The sequence below is a fragment of the Salmo trutta genome, chromosome 25 (genome assembly GCF_901001165.1).
Source record: "Salmo trutta chromosome 25, fSalTru1.1, whole genome shotgun sequence".
In the NCBI taxonomy this organism is placed as follows: Eukaryota; Metazoa; Chordata; class Actinopteri; order Salmoniformes; family Salmonidae; genus Salmo; species Salmo trutta.
The window spans coordinates 47741635-47755973 of record NC_042981.1 but is presented as its reverse complement, the minus strand read 5'-3'; the positions used below and the strand labels follow the sequence as shown (position 1 = coordinate 47755973).

At 42.5% G+C, this 14339-nt stretch overlaps 1 pseudogene; it reads right to left on the bottom strand.

Annotated features, from left to right (window-relative positions):
• Window positions 1-13372, bottom strand: part of LOC115162688 (isovaleryl-CoA dehydrogenase, mitochondrial-like) — a 111769-nt pseudogene extending 98397 nt beyond the window's left edge.
• Between the last annotated feature and the right edge of the window lie 967 nt (window positions 13373-14339).

Sequence of the window (14339 nt, the reverse complement as noted above, 5' to 3'; positions counted from 1 at the left end):
ACATGCTGTTGAGCAACAACTTCAGATTTAATGTTAACTAGTGAGCTAGTTTCATTGCACATAACATCAAATCACATGTTTTATTGGTCACATACACATGGTTAGCAGATGTTAATGAGAGTGTAGCGAAATGCTTAGGCTTCTAGTTCTGACAATGCAGTAATATCTAACAAGTAGTCTAACAAATTCACAACTCCCTTATACACACAAATGTAAGGGATGAATAAGAATATGTACATATAAATATATGGATGAGCGATGGCCGTGGGGCATAGAGCAGTATATACCTATGAGATGAGTAATCTAGGATATGTAAACATTATTAAAGTGGCATTATTTAAGGTGACTAGTGATACCTTTATTATGTCCATTTATTAAAGTGGCCAGAGGCTTGAGTCTGTATGTTGACAGCAGCCTCTCTATGTTAGTGATGGCTGTTTATTAACAGTCTGATGGCCTTGAGAAAGAAGCTGTATTTCAGTCTCTCTGTCCCAGTTTTGATGCACCTGTACTGACCTCGGCTTCTGGATCATAGCGGGGTGAACAGGCAGTGGCTTGGGTGGTTGATGCTGACTAGACCAGGCACGTGCGTACGTCCGTGTGCACTATTGCGCGCATGTTGATTTTGTCCAACCGCACCAGACGCGATCAGGTTGAAATATCAAAACGAACTCTGATCCAACTATATTAATTTGGGGACAGGTAGAAACACATGAAACATTCAAGGACATTTAGCTAGCTAGCTTAATTTGTCCCGGGATATAAACATTGGGTTGTTATTTTACCTGAAGTGCACAAGGTCCTTTTTTCTGCATCTTTGTTTAATTTTGACCCATTTTGAGTCACAGAAAAACATGTGTTCACTACTCCGACAATTACTCAACAAATAAAAGGGGAAAACTTGTTTGTTTCCAGTAATCTCTCCTTCAGTCTTCTTCTGTGGACTTTATATGGTGGTTGGCAAGCAACTTTAAAGTGCATTACCACCACCAATGACTGGAGTGTGTACCTCAGTTCATCTTTCAAACACCCACGTGGGTATATGCTCCTAAAAACCAAAGAGGAGATGGGAGAGGTGGGACTTTCAACGTGTCAAAAATTAAACCAAGTTCTATTGTAGTGCCTGGCTACGCAGACGCTCATTAAAACGCACAAGCAGTTTGGATGAAATGACTGAATGACATGATTGTGTATATTTATTTTGCAACGCACGCAATGCTCGAGCAAGCAAACGTGAGCGTTGTGGTCATGTAATCTGGGGTGTAATCATTACTCCAAACATAAACAAAATGTTCCATTTTTCAAAGAAAACGGGTGTTTTCTATTGGACAGATTCAGGTAAGTCTCTCCCTGTTTAATGAACCTGTCTAATAGAAACGCTCATTTTTGTTACAAAACTGAAAACTTTGCAACTGTTTGGAGTAATGATTATACCCCTCTTATGGTGAAAGTAAGGGTAAGCTGCACTCGTTACTGTTCATCTTGGCACTCCAAGCATGGTGAAGTTATGAATTATACTTTTTTATTTATTTTTATTTCACCTTTATTTAACCAGGTAGGCTAGTTGAGAACAAATTCTCATTTACAACTGCGACCTGGCCAAGATAAAGCAAAGCAGTTCGACACATACAACAACACAGAGTTACACATGGAATAAACAAACTTACAGTTAATAATACAGTAGAAAAAGTATATTTACAGTGTGTGCAAATGAGGTAGGAAAGGGAGGTAAGACAATAAATAGGCCATGGTGGCAAAGTAATTACAATATAGCAATTAAACACTGGAATGGAAGATGTGCAGAAGATGAATGTGCAAGTAGAGATACTGGGGTGCAAAGGAGCAAGATAAATAAATAAATAAATACAGTATGGGGATGAGGTAGTTGGATGGGCTATTTACAGATGTGCTATGTACAGGTGCAATGATCTGTGAGCTGCTCTGACAGCTGGTGCTTAAAGCTAGTGAGGGAGATATGAGTCTCCAGCTTCAGTGATTTTTGCAGTTCGTTCCAGTCATTGGCAGCAGAGAACTTGAAGGAAAGGCGGCCAAAGGAAGAATTGGCTATGGGTGGGTGCTGCTATGGTGACCAGTGAGCTGAGAAAAGGCGTGGCTTTACCTAGCAGAGACTTGTAGATGACCTGGAGCCAGTGGGTTTGGCGGTGAGTATGAAGTGAGGGCCAGCAAACGAGAGCATACAGGTCGCAGTGGTGGGTAGTATATGGGGCTTTGGTGACAAAACGGATAGCACTGTGATAGACTGCATCCAATTTGTTGAGTAGAGTGTTGAAGGCTATTTTGTAAATGACATCGCCAAAGTCGAGGATCGGTAGGATGGTCAGTTTTATGAGGGTATGTTTGGCAGCATGAGTGAAGGATGCTTTGTTGTGAAATAGGAAGCCGATTCTAGATTTAATTTTTGGTTGGAGATGCTTGATGTGAGTCGAAGGAGAGTTTAGTCTAACCAGACACCTAGGTATTTGTATTGTCCACATATTCTAAGTCAGAACCATCCAGAGTAGTGATGCTGGACGGGCGGGCAGGTGCGGGCAGCGATCGGTTGAATAGCATGCATTTAGTATACAGAATGGTGTTGTCTGCGTAGAGGTGGATCAGAGAAACACCAGCAGCAAGAGCAACATCATTGATGTGTACAGAGAAGAGAGTCGGCCCAGAATTGAACCCTGTGGCACCCCCATAGAGACTGCCAGAGGCCTGGACAACAGGCCCGCCGATTTGACACACTGAACTCTATTAGAGAAGTAGTTGGTGAACCAGGCGAGGCAATCATTTGAGAAACCAAGGCTGAGTCTGCCGATAAGAATGTGGTGATTGACAGAGTCGAAAGCCTTGGCCAGGTCGATGAACAGTGATGTCTCTTATCGATGGCGGTTATATCGTTTAGGACCTTGAGCGTGGCTGAGGTGCACCCATGACCAGCTCTGAAACCAGATTGCCTAGCGGAGAAGGTATGGTGGGATTCAAAATAGTCGGTAATCCATTAACTTGGCTTTCGAAGACCTTAGAAAGGCAGGGTAGGATAGATATAGGTCTGTAGCAGTTTGGATCTAGAGTGTCTCCCCCTTTGAATAGTGGGATGACCGCGGCAGCTTTCCAATCTTTGGGAATCTCAGACGATATGAAAGAGGTTGAACAGGCTAGTAATAGGGGTTGCAACAATTTCAGCAGCTCACTTTTGAAAGAGAGGGTCCAGATTGTCTTGCCCGGCTGATTTGTATGGGTCCAGATTTTGCAGCTCTTTCAGAACATCAGCTATCTGGATTTGGGTGAAGGAGAAATGGGGGAGGCTTGGGCGAGTTGCTGTGGGGGGTGCAGGGCTGTTGATCAGGGTAGGGGTAGCCAGGTGGAAAGCATGGCCAACTGTAGAAAAATTCTTATTGAAATTCTCTATTATAGTGGATTTATCGGTGGTGACAGTGTTTCCTAGCCTCAGTACAGTGGGCAGCTGGGAGGAGGTGCTCTTATTCTCCATGGACTTTAGTGTCCCAGAACTTTTGGAGTTTGTGCTACAGGATGACAATTTCTCCTTGAAAAATCTAGCCTTAGCTTTCCTAACTGCCTGTGTATATTGGTTCCCAACTTCCCAGAAAGGTTGCATATCACGGGGGCTATTCGATGCTAATGCAGAACGCCACAGCATGTTCTTATGCTGGTCAAGGGCAGTCAGGTCTGGAGAGAACCAAGGGCAATATCTGTTCCTGGTTCTACATTTTTTTTAATGGGGCATGCTTATTTAAGATGGTGAGGAAGGCACTTTTAAAGATTAACCAGGCATCCTCTACTGGCGGGATGAGGTCAATATCCTTCCAGGAAACCCGGGCCAGGTCAATTAGAAAGCCCTGCTCACTAAAGTGTTTTAGCGAGCGTTTGACACAGATGGGGGTGGTCGTTTGACTGCAGACCCATTACGGATGCAGGCAATGAGGCAGTGATCGCTGAGATCTTGGTTGAAAACAGCAGAGGTGTATTTGGAGGGTCAAGTTGGTTAGGATGATTTCTATGAGGGTGCCCGTGTTTACGGATTTGGGGTTGTACCTGGTGGGTTCATTGATAATTTGTGTGAGATTGAGGGCATCAAGCTTAGAATGGCCGGGGTGTTAAGCATATCCCAGTTTAGGTCACCTAGCAGCATGACCTCTGAAGATAGATGGGGGGCAATCAGTTCACATATGGTGTCCAGGGCACAGCTGGGGGCAGAGGGTGGTCTATAGCAAGCAGCAACGGTTAGAGACTTGTTTCTGGAAAGGTGGATTTAAAATAATATAAGCTCGAATTGTTTGGGTACAGACCTGGATAGTAAGACAGAACTCTGCAGGCTATCTCTGCAACACCGCCCCTTTGGCAGTTCTATCTTGTCGGAAGATGTTGTAGTTAGGGATGGAAATTTCAGGGTTTTTGATGGTTTTCCTAAACCAGGATTCAGACACGGCTAGGACCTCCGGGTTGGCAGAGTGTGCTAAAGCAGTGAACATGCATGAAACTAAGGCTTTTACGGATACACAAGTCAACAAATGAGAGCACTTGGGGAGTAGGAGTGGAGCTAGGCACTGCAGGGCCTGGATTAACCTCTACATCACCAGAGGAACAGAGGAGGAGTAGGATAAGGGTACGGCTAAAGGCTAAAAGAACTGGCCGTCTAGTACGTTCGGAACAGAGAGTAAAAGGAGCAGGTTTCTGGGCGCGATAGAATAGGTTCAAGGCATAATGTACAGCCAAAGGTATGGTAGGATGTGAGTACATTGGAGGTAAACCTAGGCATTGAGTAATGATGAGAGAGATATTGTGTCTAGAGACGTTTAAACCAGGTGATGTCACCACATATGTGGGAGGTGGAACTAAATGGTTGGTTAAGGCATATTGAGCAAGGCTAGAGGCTCTACAGTGAAATAAGACAATCACTAACCAGGACAGTAATGGACAAGGCATTTTGATATTAGGGAGAGGCATGCGTTGCCGAGTGATCATAGGGGTCCAGTGAGTGGTTGGGCTGGCTGGAGACACGTTGATTCAGACAGCTATCAGGCCGGGGCTAGCAAGCTAGCAGATGGGCCTTAGAAGGACGTCGCGACGGAGGAAAGTCTGTTTTAGCCTCGGTGACGTCGATAGACCAGACGTGATGGATTAGTAGGGTTCCGAGTAGCAGAAAGGTCCAAGTCCAATTGGCAAAATAGTTATAGTAGCCCAAGAAATTGGCCGATGGATCTATTCAGCTAACAGTCCAATATGCTCTAGACAGCTAGCGGGCGGCGGCTAGCAGGCTAGCAGATGGGCATTCAGGGGACGTCGCGGCGTAGGGGCCAGTTGAGTACCCCCTCGAGCAGGTTACGTCGGTAGTCCAGTCGTGAAGGATCGGTGGGGTTCCATGCCCCACTGACAATAGAAGGTGTCTGGGTATTGTAGCCCAGGAGTGGCTGATGGGCTTCAGCTAGCCGGGAGAATGGGCTAGATCCAGGCTAATTGGTGCTTGCTTCGGGACAGACGTTAGCCAGGAGTAGTCACTCGGGTTGCAGCTAGCTAGCTAGCTGCGATGATCCGGTGAAAAGGTTCAGAGCTTGCGGTAGGAATCTGGGGATATGGAGAGAAAATAGGTCCGGTATGCTCTGGTGTGAGTCACGTTGTACAAACTGGCGAGAGCTTTCCGAGCTAAAGGTTAGCTGATGACCGCTAGCAGTGGTTAGCTGACTACTAGCTGGTAGCTAGTGAGCTGGCTAGCTTCTTTTGGGGGATTCCGGTTCTGAGGTAAATAAAGACTTTAGAAAAAACAGATCCACACCACATTGGGTGAGGCAGGTTGCAGGAGAGTATTTTGAAGTTGAGGTTTAGAAAAATATAAAAAGATATGTACATGGGACACGACAAGACGAAGGACAAAGATGTCTGACTACTACGCCATCTTGGACAACTGAGATCTTGGAGGGTGTACTTTGGAGGGTGTATCAATACACCCAGTCACTACAAATATACAGGCGTACTTCCCAACTCAGTTGTTGGAGAGGAAGGAAACCGCTCAGGGATTTCACAACAGTTACAGAGTTTAATGGTTGTGACAGGAGAAAACTGAGGATTGATCAACAACATTGTAGTTACTCCACAATACTAACCTAATTGACAGAGTGAAAAGAAGGAAGCCTGTACAGAACACAAATATTCCAAAACATGCATCCTGTTTGCAACAAGGCACTAAAGTAATATTGCAAAAAAATGTGGCAATTCACTTTTTGTCCTGAATACGAAGTGTTGTGTTTGAGGCATATCTAGAGCAACACATTACTGAGTACCATTATTCAAATGTTCAAGCATAGTAGTGGCTGCATCATGTTATAGGTATACTTGTAATTGTCAATGACTGGGGAGTTTTTCAGGATAGAAATTAAATAGAATGTTGTTAAGCACTGGCAAAATCCTTGAGGAAAACCTGGTTCAATCTGCTTTCTACACTGGGAGATGAATTGACCTTTCAGCAGGACAATGACTTAAAACACAATGCCAAATCTACACTGGAGTTGCTTACTAAGAAGACAATGAAAATTCCTGAGTGGCTGAATTACAGTTTTGACTTAAATCGACTTGAAAATCTATATCAAGACCTGAAAATTGTTATCTAACAATGATCAACAACCAATTTGACAGAGCTTGAATAATATTTTTTTGAATAATGGGCACATTTTCACAATTCCAGTGTGGAAAGCTCTTAGAGACTTACCCAGAGACTCACAGCTGCTGTAATCGCTGCCATAAGTATTCACAGGGGTGTGAACACTTATGGGAATTAGATACTTCTGTATCTCATTTTTAAGAAAAATTTGCTAAAATTTGTTAAAACATGTTTACACTTTCTCATAATAGGGTATTGTGTGTAGATGGGTGAGAAAAATAACATATTTTATCCATTTTGAATTCAGGCTGTAACACAACCAAATGTGGAAAAAGTCTAGGGGTATGAATACTTTCTGAAGGCACTGTATGTGGCAGTCGAGCTATAGAACGTTCACATTAATCTACTTTGATCATGTTTTGGTTATGTTGTACTTCATCTTATGTTTTTTCAGGATCTATGTGGAGGAGTTTGAGATGAAGGAGCCTATGGTACACTCAGGTATACTCCAAATACATCATTCCAAATGCTAGCTACTTACAGTTGAAGTCGGAAGTTTACATACACTTATGTTGGAGTCATTAACTTGTTTTCAACCACTCCACAAATTTCTTGTTAACAAACAATAGTTTTGGCAAGTCGGTTAGGACATCTACTTTGTCTATGACACAAGTCATTTTTCAAACAATTGTTTACAGACAGATTATTTCACTTATTATTCACTGTATCACAATTCCAGTGGGTCAGAAGTTTACATCCACTAAGTTGACTGTGCATTTAAACAGCTTGGAAAATTCCAGAAAATGATGTCATGGCTTTAGAAACTTCTGATAGGCTTATTGACATCATTTGAATCAATTGGAGGTGTACCTGTGGATCTATTTCAAGGCCTACCTTCACACTCAGTGCCTCTTTGCTTGACATCATGGGAAAATAAAAATAAATCAGCCAAGACCTCAGAATAAAATGGTGGACCTCCACAAGTCTGGTTCATCCTTGGGAGCAACTTCCAAACGCCTGAAGGTACCACGTTCATCTGTACAAACAATAGTAAGCAAGTATAAACACAATGGGTCCACACAGCCGTCATCATGCTCAGGAAGGAGACGCGTTCTGTCTCCTAGAGATGAACGTACTTTGGTGCGAAAAGTGCAAATCAATCCCAGAACAACAGCAAAGAACCTTGTGAAGATGCTGGAGGAAACAGGTGCTAAGTTTCTATATCCACAGTAAAACGAGTCCTATATCGACATAACCTGAAGCCACTGCTCCAAAACCGGCATGAAAAAGCCAGACTACGGTTTGCAACTGCACATGGAAGCAAAGATTGTACTTTTTGGAGAAATGTCCTCTGGTCTGATGAAACAAAAATAGAACTCTTTGGCCATAATGACCATCGTTATGTTTGGAGGAAAATGGTGGAGGCTTGCAAGCCGAAGAACACCATCCCAACCGTGAAGCACGGGGGTGGCAGCATCATGTTGTGGGGGTGCTTTGCTGCAGGAGGGTCTGGTGCACTTCACAAAATAGATGGCATCATGAGCTAGGAAAATTGTGGATATATTGAAGCAACATCTCAAGACATCAGTCAGGAAGTGTTTCAAGCTTGGTCGCAAATTGGTCTTCCAAATGGACAATGACCCCAAGCATACTTCCAAAGTTGTGGCAAAATGGCAGTGGTGTGGAGGCTGTGCTTTGGCAAAGTGGGTGGGGTTATATCCTACCTGTTTGGCCCTGTCCGGGGGTTTCATCGGATGGGGCCACAGTGTCTCCTGACCCCTCCTGTCTCAGCCTCCAGTATTTATGCTGCAGTAGTTTGTGTCGGGGGGCTAGGGTCAGTCTGTCACATCTGGAGTATTTCTCTTGTCTTTTCCGGTGTCCTGTGTGAATTTAAATATGCTCCCTCTAATTCTCTCTTTCTTTCTCTCTCTCGGAGGACCTGAGCCCTAGGACCATGCCTCAGGATTACCTGGCTTGATGACTCCTTGCTGTCCCCAGTTCACCTGGCCGTGCTGCTGCTCCAGTTCCAACTGTTCTGCCTGCAGCTATGGAACCCTGACCTGTTCACCGGACGTGCTACCTGTCCCAGACCTGCTGTTTTCAACTCTCTAGAGACAGCAGGAGCGGTAGAGATACTCTCAAAGATCGGCTATGAAAAAGCCAACTGACACTTACTCTTGTGTTACTGACTTGTTGCACCCTCGACAACTACTATGATTATTATTGTTTGACAATGCTGGTCATTTATGAACATTTGAACATCTAGGCCATGTGCTGTTATAATCTCCACCCGGCACAGCCAGAAGAGGACTGGCCACCCCTCATAGCCTGGTTCCTCTCTAGGTTTCTTCCTAGGTTTTGGCCTTTCTAGGGAGTTTTTCCTAGTCACCGTGCTTCTACACCTGCATTGCTTGCTGTTTGGGGTTTTAGGCTGGGTTTCTGTACAGCACTTTGAGATATCAGCTGATGTAAGAAGGGCTATATAAATACATTTGATTTGATTAAGGACAACAAAGTCAAGGTATTGGAGTGGTCATCACAAAGCCCTGACCTCAATCCTATAGAAAATCTGTGGGCAGAACTGAAAAAGCATGTGCGAGCAAGGAGGCCTACAAACCTAACTCAGTTACACCAGCTCTGTCAGGAGGAATGGGCCAAAATTCACCCAACTTATTGTGGGAAGCTTGTGGAAGGCTACCCGAAACGTTTGACCCAAGTTAAACAATTTAAAGGCAATGCTAGCAAATACTAATTGAGTGTATGTAAACTTCTGACCCACTGGGAATGTGATGAAAGAAAAAAAAGCTGAAATAAATCATTCTCTCTACTATTATTCTGACATTTCACATTCTTAAAATAAAGTGGTGATCCAAACTGACCTAAGACAGGGCATTTTTACTAGGATTAAATGTCAGGAATTGTGAAAAACTGAGTTTAATTGTATTTGGCTAAGGTGTATGTAAACTTCTGACTTCATCTGTATGTTTGTGAACAGACATTTTCAGTGATGAACTATAACAACTGTACCTAACGTTATCCCAAAACAACAACACAAACGGTCACAAGGTGTGGCTACAGACAAACTTTTCTGGTTCATATATAGACAGGTTGGTTGTTTAGCAACAAAACCGACGAGTCCGCAACTATGGGGCAAAACAGATGGGGTTGACTTAGATTGTTAACAACATGTAAACTATATTTTGTCTCCATTGTTCATTGAAAACATAAATACATTTGCACAATGAGCACTTGTTGTCTCTAAAACACATTGTTACAGTTGTTGGTTATCTAGCTAGCGAATTTTGGCCATACTAGCATAGACGTTAAACACATGATGCAATTATTTACATAATCTTATGTCAACATGATTTGATATAATAGAATACATAATGTTATTATCAACAATCATTATTGTTACATTGAATTTACCTTGATCTTTGTTTCATAATTTAATTTCATATCTTCTTCTGGTTCAAACATGCATAATGCATAATGGGCATCATCAACATGGAAAACATAATTTGCCAAAAAACTTGTGCTCTGTTCCTTGCCTCAGGCTGCACATGCTGTTCTCTCATCAAGTGATGATATTTTCACCCAACAGACTATTCTCAATTTAATCTTGTCTTTACTAATTTGTAAAATTAGTTTCAATTTAGAAACCCCCATTATAAAATGGGCAGGAAAAATACGTCTTCCATATGCACTTGAATAGCGAATGGAGGCTACTTCCCACTGGTTCGTTTTTCACTCATCTAGGGTAGGCTAATCCGGTTATTTCGCTGTGTGCGACAGGTGATATTCCGCCCAAACTCTGTATGGGGAACCAAGTGAAATCTGTTCGGGAACATTGATAGTAACATCTTTTCACAACAAAACATCTTTCATTAAACTGTTGACAGCCCCTCTCTCTGTCGAAAGGAGAGAAGGGAGGAGATGGAAACGCATGGTGGTGAGATATTCTGCGGCTAAAGGTAATGTATATGAGCCTATTAATTAGGAAAATTTTAAAAAATGCCCTATTACTAGGCCATTCAAAATAAAATACAAGTTCATTATAATTGTAGGCTCTCTGAATTTGTTAAATTTAAGCTAAACCAATTTTATGTGTAATATGCGATAGGCTATGTATTGTATAATGGCGCAATTATTATTTTAATTCTGTTTTTTGGGGGGGCTTGGGCTCATATACAGGCCTATGCATAATATGTTTTGAATTAATCATCACCTTAGAAACCGCTGTCCATTTCGTTGTGTTAGGCATCCACAACCACCATGTTTTCCATTCAGTTTCAACCTGTTGTTGAACTTCATTCTTCAAATTGATCAATCACAGTGAGGTGAGTTTTCAAAGCACATATTGTTTTGATGATCGGTGTGATGTGATTCGGTCTCCGCAAAGAAGAAGGGTGTTTTTGTGGTGTTGTTGAATTGTGCGCATGAACCACATTTTATAATTCCCATTTGTGATGTGTGTCAATAGTGTCTGAGTGTGCTCAGGGGGCAGAGCTGATCTCACTATGTTGCGGCCTCTCTTGTAGACCACCAAGGAGGTTCCTGGAAAAGGTGTGCAATTGTTTTTCTGATTGCAGAATACACTAGTGCTTTTTCAGGATAGCTTTTAATTTTCTCTGAGAACTTGGTGTACTTTTTGCAAAAGACTGTTGCTTTGTTTTCATTTTTTGACTTAGTCTTGAGCAGTTCCTTTCTTGATTTTTGGGGATATTTTCACCATTGTATCAGTAGGAGTTTTGTCCTTCCTGACACTAATTTGGAATTCATCGATCATTTTCATAGCATTGGTGTACAATATCAGACTGTTGGCCACAGTTGCATTCAACCGTACACAACTGGCTATACGATTAACCATTCTTGAGTGGGAGGGGATGCATACTGTCAGTGTGCAGCAGGGTGTTTGCAGTCAGTGGGCTTTGTGTATAAGTCACTGTGCAATGCGTCATTCTCTTTAATGATCCATATCTCATCAGTCTGCATGGTGAATTTTCAATATTTCATTTAGCAGTGTGGAATTAATTTAGCTCCTACTGACTTCCTCGCCAGAGGACAAAAGACGTCATCTATGTATCTTTTCCATAGCAGGATTTTTGACAGGAGTGGATGTGTCTCTGTTTTGTAAATGAACTCTTCCTCAAATTGTCCCACATATAGATTAGCATAGTTGGGGGCAATGGGGGAGCCCCATGGCCACACCCTAAATCTGGAGAAAAAAAAGTCTGACTCAAAAATGAAGTAGTTGTTGGATAATACCAGTTCAATGAGTTGCAGGATGCATTCATTGGATGAAGCAAAGGTAGGGTCTCTCTGTTAGAGGAAGCGTTGTAGAGCTTGTAGACCTCCAGTGTTGGTGTGCAAGCTCTCCACATCAAAGTGGCAAATATGGTGCCCAGGCCCTCCACCAATGAGATCATGTGGAGATTCTCAACCATTGGTTTGATGTGATGATCCACACACTTTTAAATGTTAGATGCCACTGAGTCAGTTGCTGCCACAATAGGTCTACCTGGGCACTTGGTTGTGATATTTAGGGACTGTGTAAAAACTAGTTATCTTCACACATAGAAATTTCACACATAGAAAGTCACATTCTTTTTTTGTGATTTTTCCTGATTCCAAACAACTCTCCACAGTGGATGTGATGTTTTGCTGGAATTCTAGGCTATGGTCATTGTTCAGTTTGCAATGGAAGTCCCCTTTAGACTGTTGATGGTGACATTCATTTATATAGTCACATTTGTTTTGTAAAAACAGATTCCTCCTCCATTGTCACATTTTTTATGATGATCGAGGGATCTGATTGTAAGTCCTTAAGAGCCAATTTCTCGTCTCTACTCAGGTAAGATTTGTGTTTTGGTTTGTCTTTCAGTAGGTCACCTACATCACTTTCAACAAGCCTGCAGAAAGTTTCTATGGAAGCATTGCGTTTGGGGGAGGTATGAATGAACTTTTTGCTCTGAATATGGTTCTCAGGTAGCTCAGCCTGGCTAATACCGCCATCTATTGGTTGACTCACGGCATGGCAGGTAAGGCTATTGACTGATGTGGTAGACCTATGTACATTTCTCACTGAGGATGACATTTCAAGTGGAGTCATGTGATTTTCACTCTTATCAAAGACCTCTCATAATCTCAGACTACGGAAGAACTTAAATAGGTTTATCTGGACGCCAATGACATTGATGTCTGTGGTGGGTACAAAGGATAATCCCTTATTTAGAACACCGAGGTGAGTCAATGTCAGGGTCTTATTTGATAAGTTAAAAACCTTCAGCTCCTGTTGTTGGGCTGAGGGTCCGTCATAGGTCTCAGTTGGTAGGTGTCGCAGGGTGGTGGTGGATTTCTTCTTCGCCCGGTGTGTGCGTCGAAGCCTCGTCCATGCTGGGTGAAGAGTCCTCGACGTTGTCCCCGGTGTTCCCACCCTCCTTTGTTAAAGAAAAAATCCTCACTGCTGGTAGAGGAGCCAGAGGCACTGCTGTCAGTGGGTAGTTGATCTGACAGAGGTTCTTTACGTCTGACATCAGCTTGTCTTTTCCTGGTGTGGTTCTTGTAATCAGGATCTCACCAGAAGTATGTTAGTCCCTTGTTCTTTTCTTCCACATTGCGTTTGTACCTCTTGATTTTCCTTCTGTTCTCTAGATCAGCGTTGCTCTTAATGAGCTTGTGTCGTAGAGCTTGCTGTGACTGGTCGAGGGAGGTTTGGATCTCAGTACTGTCCTCTTTAGTTGGTCTAAGAGTCATCAGGTCCAATGAACATTCATTTAGAATAGCACACCATCGTTCACAAAACTCATCACTGTGGGATAACTCAATTTCGGACATTATCACTTAAAATTGAATATTCTCATTCTAAGATTTATAGATGAATATCTCTTGAAAGCACCTGTAATGCCAGATTTAAAAATAACTTTACTGGGTAATCACACTTTGCGATAAAAGGGGATGCGATACTCAGAAAATGACCTAGTAAATATAGGTCTGCGCCATCTTGGAACAATCGCATATCACATCTAGTCTTGTATACTATTGTCAATAATCCCTTACCTTTGGTTGTCTTCATCAGAAAGCACTTCCAGAAATACCAGGTCCACAACAAATGTATTTTCGTTCGAAAAAATTACTCCTTTATGTTCCAAGAGCTTGTTCTTGTTAGCGCGTCTGAAGGCTGATCCAAATGCTCCGTCGGCCGCGGGACAGCTATTTCGAGAAAATGCATTTTTTTCCCATTTAGGTTCGTTCAAACATGTCAAACATTGTATAACATAAATCTTCAGGGCCTTTTTCAACAAGAGAGCCAATAAGATTCGAGGGGGACGATTGCGTTGTGTTTCAAAACGTTTCGAAAGGGGAGGGAAGCCAGGGCCGCCGGCGTCAAAAATGGTGATGGCCCTCCTCATGTGACCAATTTCAACAGCGTCTCATTCATTCAGTTTTAACAGTAGGAGACTCAATCCACTTTGTAAAGACTGGGGACATCTAGTGGAAGCAATAGGAAGTGCTCAATGAACCATTGCTCACTGTGTGAATTACAGGCAAAGATGTGAAGTTGAGTCCACAATTCAGAATTCCACATCCTGTTACAATCGGTCTCGGTGTTTTGACTGCCATATGAGTTCTGTTATACTCACAGACACCATTCAAACAGTTTTAGAAACGTTAGGGTGTTTCTATCCACAAGTATTAATTATATGCATATCCTAGCTTCTGA